The sequence below is a fragment of the Oryzias melastigma genome, linkage group LG5, assembly GCF_002922805.2.
Source record: "Oryzias melastigma strain HK-1 linkage group LG5, ASM292280v2, whole genome shotgun sequence".
NCBI lineage: Eukaryota > Metazoa > Chordata > Actinopteri > Beloniformes > Adrianichthyidae > Oryzias > Oryzias melastigma.
The window spans coordinates 11,915,127-11,926,605 of record NC_050516.1 but is presented as its reverse complement, the minus strand read 5'-3'; the positions used below and the strand labels follow the sequence as shown (position 1 = coordinate 11,926,605).

The 11,479-nt window shown below is 38.3% G+C and overlaps 1 protein-coding gene across 2 annotated transcripts in view; it reads right to left on the bottom strand.

The window, feature by feature from the left end:
* LOC112145297 (serine-rich adhesin for platelets) overlaps positions 1–11,479 on the bottom strand; it is a 39,203-nt gene that overhangs the window by 23,986 nt on the left and 3,738 nt on the right. The window lies entirely within an intron of this gene.

Sequence of the window (11,479 nt, the reverse complement as noted above, 5' to 3'; positions counted from 1 at the left end):
GTCCCTAAATTCTTCCGCGGCCCGGTGGCAATGGGTCTGCGGCCCGGTACCGGTCCGCGGCCCGGTGGTTGGGGACCACTGTCTTAGAGGACTGGTCTATTTAAGGTTCACACGTAGACAGCATTTATTATCACTGGACAAAGTGGTCAAATGCCTTACTTCCGGCTCCAGCGAAATGAAACCAACTTAGACGCCATTTTTCCACAGTAGGACACCGCAATTTGGAGCCAGTCAACAGTGATTGGTCCGAGCCGGTCTGAGTCCATGTTTCTTGGGCAACTACTGTCGCCAATCTGGAGTGAGTTTGTCCGAAGTCCAACATTTGCAAAAAAAGAAAAAAAATATATCATTAAAAAAAATTGAATTGGCAAGATGTTAAGAAAAATGTATCAGAGCAAGAAACACTGGAATTCCAGTTTTTATGTTCTTTGATTTACTGTAATTTTTTTTAACTTTTAACACGATCAATGTAATTCCAGTAGATTGTGAAGCAGCGTGAGCCGCTTTTCTCCGGCTCGTGTTAACGGTTGAAAAGCTACAGTATGTTGAAGATTTTGTGTTTAAGCATCATCTGTGACACCTCAGGTGTTAAAGGGTTAATTCTCAACAACACACTTCTTCATCTCTATTACAGGGCCTCAATCGCACACCCATACACACTCACATTCACACCTAGGGGCAATTTAGAGTCACCAATTAACCTATGAAGCATGTTTTTGGACGGTGGGAGGAAGCCGGAGTCCCCGGTGAAAACCCACGCATGCACGGGGAGAACATGTAAACTCCACACAGAAAGGTCCCGGATTGATGGTTCTGCTTCGGGTCCCCCAGCCGGGACTTGATCCAGAACCTTCTTGCTGTGAGGCAAAAGCGCTATCACTGTGCCAACCTGCAGACCTGTTTCCATAAAGGAAATTTAAATACAAATTAGCCTTTGAGAAATTTCAAACTGCACAATATATCCTTGTTATATTAAAATTACAACTTTATTGATCTTTTCTAGATTTATCAAATCATCAATCATTCACCAACTCAAAGCCTAGACATAATTGTTGCTTTAAGATACAATATGCACTTGTGATCTGTGTCACATAAACACAAAGAAAGTAGTTTGAGAGCTTGCATACAAAAATAGAATCACATTTGATTAAAAAAAAATTACCTCTTGAGGGAAAGTGGATATTATTTTCTTGATTGAATGGGCTATATGCATGACCTACTTCCGCATTCAGCCTTTGAATACTCAGTTATTTCTGGTCGGAGCCGTGGGCTATTGTTTATGTGGAAATGGCGGCGTATTTGGACTTTAAAAGATGTCTTTTGGAGCTAACAAGAGTCACTATAAATTATGTTAAGCACATTGTTTTTCTAGTAAAATACCCCAAAATAAAAATGCAAAAATTATATAAATTGTATTTGTCGTCCTACATAGCAAACTTCGAAGGTAACTTGATAATGCTAGTGGTTTTTAGATGGATGGATGGATGGATGGATAGATAGACAGCTTCAATAATTCTTTTGGGACGTGCCCGCAGGGAAATTAAAGAACTTTTAGCACGTTTACGTGCGACCTGTTCAAAAGCGACACGTTATAGGTGCAGTCAAGATGCAGATCGCTGCATTGTTTCATGTATTTTATGTGAATCCAAAGCTAAATGTTGCAATATTTAATGAAGTCCTGTTACCTGTCACGCAGCTAGAGCGCGGAGCGATGCTGCACTTAAAAACTGCACTTAAAAACTATCACACAATGTAACAAATAACGAAAATAAACAAATACCAGGGAAAGTACACAGAGATTTGCCAAATCCACGCATATAGTTAGCCACAGCCAGAAGCAAATAGGCAGTCTTATTCGAAACCGGAAATATGTCTCACAGCTCCGTGCAAAGAGTCCATTGAACTTTAATACAGATTAAGGTTTAAACAAAGTGATTTTCAGGTTTCTGCAATTGTTCTCATATGGAGAAACATAAAACACAAAAAGAAAATGCTGGTGAGTCTTATTCAACATCAAACCTCCATCTATTATTGTCAGGACTCAGGCTGCCATGCCCCCTTTTGACCACCAGAGGGAGTCATCATCTGAGTATTGACACTGTGCTTCTTCACACTCAAATTCACATCAGCCCCTGCTCCCTCTTCCCAGGCTCTCCCAGCTATTCCTCATCATGTCATCATTATAAGCAGTATTTGGACAGTCACTGAGCACTGCTCAGTATGAGGTCTTGTTTTTGCACTTCATTCAGGCCAAGCGTTTTTTTTTGCCTGTTTTTGACCACCTCTTGCCTTAACCCTGCCTGTTGTGTTCGCTATTAAAACCTCTGCATATGAATCCAAATGCCTCCGCCTGCTCCTTACAATTATAATTAATTTTCTAAAGCATAACTGCACTGAAAAAATGTTTCTTTAACAATACATGAAGATTTATAAAACATTTTTTTCAGTTGTAGTTTATATTTTTTGGGTGTTCCACGACATGTTTGCATCCGGCTGATTTTCCAGAATGGTGCCAAAGATTTTCTGCAGACAGGACAGATGGGTCCACTGCTCTCCTCTGCTTGTTGCAGTCACAGCTTGGAAACTTTTTTTTATCGGTAAACTGAGACAAATTTGAACACTAACATTTGAAATCATTTTTTTTTCAATTTTTTTTATTCCTAAAACCTTTTATTTTTCTTAAAGTTATATCTCATTGGAGACAAAGCTGAAATCAATCTCAGCAGTTTTTTGTTTCACCAGATGATGCTTTTTATTCATCAAAAATGCTTAAACTCTAGATGAACAATGAGGAAAAATGTTTCTCAAACACAAATAACATTCGTGCATAAAATAATCAGAGTGAGAAATATAAAAAATATTGAAATGGGTCATATATTAAAATATTTATTTTATTTAAATTATATATGAAATTACTTGAATAAAAGACTAAATAAATAAATAAAAAGAAATGATCAAATTAAACTATTAGAGAATTTGTGTAAAAAGTTGGGTTTTGAGCATTTTTTTTTTAAAAATCTCTATAGTCTTTGCAGCCTTGAGGCTCTCCTACAGGCTGTTCCACAAGCGAGGACCGTAATGGTTGTACGAGGTCTCACAATGTGTTTTGGTCCTTAGGAACAACTAAGAGGCCAACACTACAGGATCATACCTTAAGCCTTGGGCTATCTTTTGGGGTCCAGATGACCCCACTCTTACATTGATGTGTGATCCCTCCTATGATAAAGGTGGACAGGGTTATATGTCTGCCACTGACAACAGTGAAGATAAAAAAAATCTTGAAAAAATAGTTCAGCGTGCCGTCTTGTGGTGTTCAGATCACCCCAATTATTTTTTTACCCCACTTTTAATGTAAACATGCCTAGGATAGCTCAAGAGTTAAAGGTAGATCACTTAAATAAACCATAAAAACTGCGCCCCAGCCTGCCGTGTGCGCGCCCGGGCACAGCACACCTTCACTCCGCCGCATGCACACTTGCGCTCAGCGCATCCCCACCGTGTGGGGTGACCGCTCACACGCGTTTTGAGGAGAAAACGTCAGAGAGCTAAAGAGACATAATAAAAAAGAGCACAGCTCTAAGTAAGGAGTCAGAAGGGAAACGGTCACGTGTTCATCCATGACTGTTGCCATTGGTCAAAGTCGCGGTGAAAATAAAAAGCTCCAGAGTGTAGCAAATAGCGGGGTTTGCTTGAATTTCCGTTAATAGTTGTGATCACAACATCATGAAAAACTGGTGGGTCTGATTATTTCAAGAGTACAAAGGCAGAGAAAAACTTTTCAAACTTTAAGCTCCAGGTGATGGCGCAAGATATGAGCGCGAGCATTGAAGTCTTCCCGAAATATTTGATTTTCATTTTGCCGATTTGGCACAGGGCAAATGTCATGTCAACCTCCTTACCGCGGGATTTGTAGAACCCGAAGTGCGCCCAAACATTTGCCTTCATTGACGACAGGACAGGAGGAATCTCTTTTTCTTCTTCTATGTTGTACCGTATAGCGCGCATGCTCAGTATGCTCGCGAGTCGCTCGCCTCCTGAGAAAACAAACTAGCCGTAGCCGTAACATTAGGGCTTGCAAGTTATCTAGCAAATTCAAGCCATTCAATGAAATATATAAATGCAGGAATATGGAAAAAAAAATGAAAACCGATTCTTGGATATCTAGAATCAATTCTGAATATTTAAAAGTGAGAATCTGGATTCGAATCTAAATCGATTTTTTTTCCAACACCCCTAATAAAAACATTTAAAATCATTAACAGTACTTAAAAATGAATCCTGAAACACTGTGAGCCAATGTTTTTTTTATCTCTGTTTTTTTTTTCTTTTTGCACTTATTTTAACATAATATTACAAAATAAATTGACAATTTAACTGAAATGTTTACTTAAGCTTCTTCTTAAGGCGAAGGTTGTTGGTGTTGTCAACTTTTTTTGGCAGTGTGCAGTTTGACGTAGCATTTGCAGACCATATTGTTGCAGATTTATTTATGAGTCAACTGTCTGAGTGAAGGTCCACTGCAGACGAGGAACCAAGTGAAGGGTTGATTCTTTTTGAATGTTGTAGTCTGCCAAGGTGCACTCATTCTCCAGCTGCCTTCCACCAAAAATCAGGCGCTGGTGATTAGGGGGAATTCCTTCCTCATCCTGAATCTTAGCCTTGACACTTTCGATAGTGTCTGAAAAGTTGACGTCAAGGAGGATGGTCCTCCCCGTTGTCTTTACAATAATCTGCATTTTTCCACGCCAGCCGCCAGCAGAGGTTCTACAAAACGAGAGCGGAAATGTTGCTGCAAAACAAATCTTTCTTGAAAAATATGAATTATTATAGAGCCACTTAACAAGAAACACCGTGACAAAAAAATATATTTTATTCTTTATTGGATCAAACTTTTGTGTCTTTTTTAAGTCAAAGATTTAAGTCAATTTATGTGTCAAATCTGCGTTCATTTATGAAGAAATTCAATCAAAGAGGATTAGGTGGTTGTAGACCTCTTACCTTTCTGGATATCTGAAGATTTAGCAGCTCTGTGATCAATTCTATGTTTAGTTTGATTAGAAGTGCAGCTGTTTGATGATTGCTAAAAAAAAAAGAAAAAAAAGAAAACAGAGAATGTCTCCTTAATGCCAAAAAAAAGATAGATTACACAAATAACAAACCTTCCCCTAATATTTGTGTGATATGAAGATATACACCGCAAATTCTGTGGGGCTAGAATGAGTGTTGGTGTTGTGTATTAAATATTGAAAATCACTTAAACACTCGAACGTAATTTACCTCTTTGGGAGTTCTTGTTCCTCTTTCGACTTAGTCCGGAAATTAGTGCTGTTCTCTGCTGGATACAACTTTCTCCCCTCTTTAAAAAAACACCAAGTTAAACCAAAGCTTTTAAGTCAATATTTGTATTAAATCAGCATCAACTGATGAATAAAGTAAATCTAAGAGGATTTCTAGACAGTCGTGGACTTAATACCTTAACTGAAAGGGAAAGTAGTTTGCGATGAACTTTGTCCATGACACGTCTAACAAAAGAGAAGCTGATAAATAAATGCTTAGAAAAAAAATCTGAATGTCTTATTTATGCAAAACTAACCAGATTTTCTGCAAAGGAGCAAAATAACTCAGGAGCGAAGACACTGTGGCAGCTGCTGCTGCCGGAGAGATTCCCCTCAGGGAAGTGGGAAAGAGGCATTTCTCCTGAAGTTGGCAAAGTACAAACATCGTTTCTGTGGTGCTGCTGCTGGCTCTGAAGCAACTGGCTTTCAGGGAAATGGTATTCCCTGATAGTTGGAGCCAATCTATTGATGAGTAAATGGCAAATGGGGATACTTATATAGTGCTTTTCAGTCACAGACTCATTCACACATTCACACACTGGTGGCAGCTTCGCTACCAAACACTGGCACCAACCTTCCATTAGAGGCAGTTTGGGGTTCAGTGTGTAGGATACAACAAGTGTCTTGCCCAAGAACACTTGAACACATGGATGGGCAAGATGGGAATCCAACCCTTCTTATCAGGAGTTGACCGCCCTACTGCTACACCATGGCTGCTTAATCTTATAAGGAGCTTGCCAGCAATGGATTGGAGGGTTACCCCATAGTCATTTGAACAATCTGACTTCTTAATTTTGTTTTTATAAAGGGGATGATTAAACCATCACAGTGGTCCTGTGGCAAGTAGACCTGTTCCCCCCTCACCAACAAGCAAAGAACTCGTGCATTTTTTTGTGTAGTGCTCACCCAACAACCTCCAGGACTTTGGGAGGATGCCATCGACTCCTGCTGTCTTACCGCTCCTTAGCCGCTGTATATCTTATATGGTCTCTTTAATGATGGGTAACCTGTCTATTTCAGATTTAGCAGGTTGCTGAGGAATCTTTAGGGTAGCTGAATCATACTGAACGGTCAGCACTGAATAGGAGATGATAGCGTTCTGACCAATAAACTAAGATGGACGTGTTGTCAGTGAGGAATTGCTTTTCATCAGAGGAGACTGAACCTGGCAAGAAGGGCCAAGTAGAGTTCTGATTTTAGAGCATGGTGATCTCTCCTTACAAGAGATCAAAATAAAGTGATCAAAAGACTCAATTGGAATTTAGTCAATTTAATAAAAGTTGGATTAAGCTTGTACAGAGATCTTCGGGTTTCAGGGCATGCAAAGACAAAGAGTCATAAAATAAGGTTCACACACATGTTAAAGACTGACTTTGTTTGACTCCAGACTAATGTTTTATCAGGAAAGAGGGAACCCCCAAAGACCTCAACACCTTGTATGGTCATCTTCACCAGATCTAAAACTTGATTGGTTAATGCCTTTGGCCCTCCTCCCACCAACAAGGTCATTTATGGCTTTGTTTGTCAGTGGAAAAGCACTGATTAGGTTCCTTGAAGCACCCGTCTAACTGGCTTCAACTGGTCTTCATCTCCATGCAGATTGATATAACAATGTCTTCATCAATGTGTTAAAAACAAAATATAAAGATGTAGTATAGCATAAAAGTATAAAAAAAGCTTTCATTTAGTATGAAAACCCATCAATGGTGGAAGCTTTTGTGCTTTCCAGCGTCTGTATAAAGCAGAATCTTCTGGGCGAGGTTAGACCACCACACATTCTGAATCACTCTGAGCTTTTGATGAACTTTGCTACAGGTAATGCAGAAGGTATTTTTCTTACAGTAATAGGGCAGGTTGATTTAGCTAGATGAGCAGATCTCTTCATGGCCAGCTTTTATTGGATATCCTGATTATTTTCTTCAAACCCGTCTCTGTTCTTCTTTGTGACAAACTCGAGGACCTTTTCAGAGGACTGTAGGATAGTGGTTTTCAGATGTTCCCAGAGTGCTGTCTATCTGATGTTTTGGTTCTTCCAGCATGAACTTAAAAAAAAAAAAGAATGTTCTAGATTTTTGGTCAGACATTGTTACAGTATGTAGGGTTTATTTCGATGAAATTCAAAAACCCACAAGATCATTTATGATTAGTTTGAGGGAGAATATAAAGGCCTAGTACAAATGTATCCTGCACTGCACAACACCAACGGCTGCAGAGTGAATACTCCAAGTATTTTATTTCAATATTTACTGCGTTTCTCACCATAATCGCAGTAATCAATCAACAATGAAATTAATTAGCCAAAACTAAACTTGTATACAAATAGATGACTGAATGGAGTACATACATTATGATTCTTAAGAAAAAGTATTGTAACTAGTAACTAACCATCACTCCATCTGGTTGGATCAGCCCATAAGATTCCATCTACATCATGGTCCGTGTCTTCATTGGCACCGATGGAAGAATCACCTCATGTAATGAATCCACTCCTCTATTTCCTCCTCTCCCTCTGCCAGGGCCTCCTCTTATACCTCTTTCTCCTCTTCCTCTCCCACCTTCATCTCCTCTTTGAGCACCCCCTCTCATTCTCACTCTTTTTCTTGCTCCTTCCATTTTTGATAAAGACAGATAAACTCATTTGTTGTGTTTTTATAGCAAACCTGAACCTGTGTTTCTAAAATGAGTCCATATGTGCGTCCACACATGATGGATGTGTGTCACAAACAGGCAGACAGCTGGTTCCACGTGCAGCAGGTTTATTAGTTCAGACAGGAACTAAGCACAGATAAAAGTCCAGAAAGCTAAATCAGGTTCAGACAGGCAGAGGTCAATCACGAGCATGAGAGCATCCAAGAAGAGAGTAGAGATGTCATGGTTCAGGCGAGGGTCAGGGCAGGCAGCAGGCAATCAGAAGATCAGGTCCAGGTAGAAACACTCAGTAATGCAGGCAGAGTAGCACAAACAATACTTCACACTGAGTAAAGCTCTGTGCACTGCTTACGCGTCCTGTGGGTGATTGGAAAATTAGTCAGCTGAACAACATCCAGGAAGTGTTTCTGGGAGATGTAGTGTCGTCAGTACTCTTGGAGATAGCTTCTGCTGGAGACCTGAGGGGACACAAAGCACTGATTCCTGATAATGTGCTTAGCCGGTTTGCTTATAAGTGTGAGTATTGAGGATCAAGTGCTCAGTAATGATAAGAAAGAAGCCTCACAAGTGTCTTATATGTGTGTAGTTTTACAAATCTGTGTGTAATGTTCTGCAAAAAGTGGTGAAGCAGATGTGTGTAACATTGTGCAAATCTGTGGAGGTGTATGTTTTGATCATTGAAGATAGAATTTTGCAAACTGTGTGAAATTCTTATTTTACTGTGTAAGCAATAGTGAAAAAAACTGGGATAGCAGCTTTTTATACAATTGAGTCTTTGAAAAGTTGATATTGTTACAGATTTATTTCTACAATTCAGAAAATGCTTAGGAAAAATAAAAATAAGAGACTGCAAATAGTTAAAATGATCTAAAAATTAAACTATTGGTCTGTCAACTAATAACTTAAGAAAGTGTTAAATTACTTATGAATAATATCAGTTAAATAAAGATTAGAAAGAGTTTTGTACAATTTTATGGAAACTTTGCTTAAAGAAAAGTGCAATCAAGTGAAAGTCCAATGTCATCAGTTCATTGTTCAGCAGACTTTTGTTCCCATAATACAAAGTTCCAGTGATTAGAGATTATTTTTACAACCCAGACGTTTTTGAAGCTTATTCCTACTGATATCTTATTAACAATTAATTACTACTATTCTGACAATTTGGAAAAAAAGACTGCTTTCCTTAAAGCAAAGCCGAACAGACATTAGCAACTTTTCCACTACCCAAAAAATATGTTTTATTTTAAGGTTACGACTGTGAAGTAGTTTGTTTATTATTAATCATTCATCAACTCAACATCTAATTCTACCTTAGTTTGAGATAAAATGTGTGGTTGTGATCTATATAACACAAACACAAAGGAAATAGTTGTTCACATACAAAAACAGAATCACCTGTGAGAAAAATACATTCAAAAATTTAGTATGTTTTGATCCACAAATCTATTTAAACAAGCAAACATCTGCTCCCTACAGAAGAAAAAAAGTTTTCAGTGCTCAGAGAAAAGTTATGCAACAGATTTTGCTTTAAATGTTTCTGAAAAGGAGATTTTACCTCAGAAGTGAAACAGAAAAACAGAAATGCAGTTTTGCAAGTACCAGTAAATGAATGTCCTGGTTGGCATTCTTGTCCTGTAATAAAGACTAAAAGAGAGGCTTCACAGTATCAAAAATAAAGCGTTATTTTCTTGATTAATTGGAATTTGATCACAGATTAAGGCTTAACAAAACGAGTTGATGATTCTTTTCAATACAGAAAAATACAAAACACAAAGAGAAAAACATAAAGTGTCTTCATTAACATTAAATATTCATTGATCATCATTATTGTTCTATAACATAACTGCTTTGAAAAAGTTTACTTCAAAATCGACAAAGATTTGTTAAAAATCGTCTCAGCTGGAGTTTACATGTTTAAGTCGCTCCACGTCATGGTTCCATCAGGCTGATCTCCCTGAATGATACCAAAGACTTTTCTGCAGACAGGACAGATGGGTCCACTGCTCTTCTCTGCTCGCTGCAGACATAACTTACAAAACTCATGTTTGCAGCTCAGACTTTCCTTATCAGTAAACGGAGACAAACAGATGGGACAGTTTTCCTCTGTGCTATCTCCTCCTGTGGCTCCTCCTTCAGTGGTTGATCTCTATTTTGACTCGTCTTCATGCATCTTTGACCGATCCCTGAAACCAGAGGCTCCTTGAAGGTTCTTGTAGTTCGGACCTGATGTGACACTTTTCTGGTAAAGACGAAGAAGAGCTCTGACAGCATGAATCTCCATGATGGGGTTTCCTTCAGGATTGTTGTAAGAAGCTTTCACCAGAACTTTATCTCCATCCATCCTGAACTCTCTAAAGTCCACATCAAACTTTTCTTTGATTTTTCTTATTTTAACATCATGACCAACATTTAATTTCCTCCAGGAACTCTCCTCCATCTGTATTCCTGCATCACTGAGAGGATCTTTGATGGTCATTTTTATCTTCATGGGGGTGTCGTCATGCAGCAGATCAGGTTTTTCATTTCTTTCAAGAACTCTCTTTAACTGGTCGCTGTCTGGTCCACATACAGTTATTTCAGAGTGAGTCAGAGTGAGCAGAGCTTTTTTCTCTTCTTTCTGGATGAGCTTGAACGCATCACTGCATCGTTCTGGACTTACATCCTGGACAGGAACAACTGACTCTCTGGATTCATTAAAGCATTTCTGGACGAGGTTTGTGAATTCAGAGAGAGCTTTGTCCTGACTTCCACCTTTAAATGTGACGTTCACAGTTGCATCCATTTTACATCCAGTCTCTTCTTCTATGCTCTTGATTTCATCCTTGTAGAGTCTGCTCAGATACCAGAAGAAATTCACTGGGAGAGAAACAGAATCTTCCTGATTCTGTCTTATTTGGTTTTCAGGAGAGATTTCTGATGCAGAATTTAGGTCATTCTGGCTTCTCTTCTGTCCTGAAACCTGAATAAAAAAATGTTATACCACTATTTTACTGTGCATACAGTACTGCAATAAAGTAATTTTAAAAAGTTTTAAATCAAAGATACACACATTTTGTTTGTCAAGACCAACTCCATCTTCAGGCTTCTTTTTGTCATCATTAGAAGTTTTTTCTGGGATGGAAACTTGATCACTCTGGTCGCTCACATGTCTTTTGTCCTAAAACAAACATGCATTTTATTTTATTTAAGGGAAAAAATAGAGTATGCTAGTGTACAGGTATATGTAGCATTTTAGAACATACATGAGATGTAGATGCAGTAGAAGTGGTGGAAGCATCATCTGCTGTCTGAGTCTTCAGCTTTAGTGAGTCCAGAACGACTGACTTTACAGTGACTGTTGAACCGTCTTGAAGAGTCAGAATTTCACCAGATAATTTGTGCACAATATCCAAATCTTAAAAAGAAAATGAAGAAAATTTAATGTTTATATATATATATATATATATATATATATATATATATATATATATATATATATATATATATATATATAT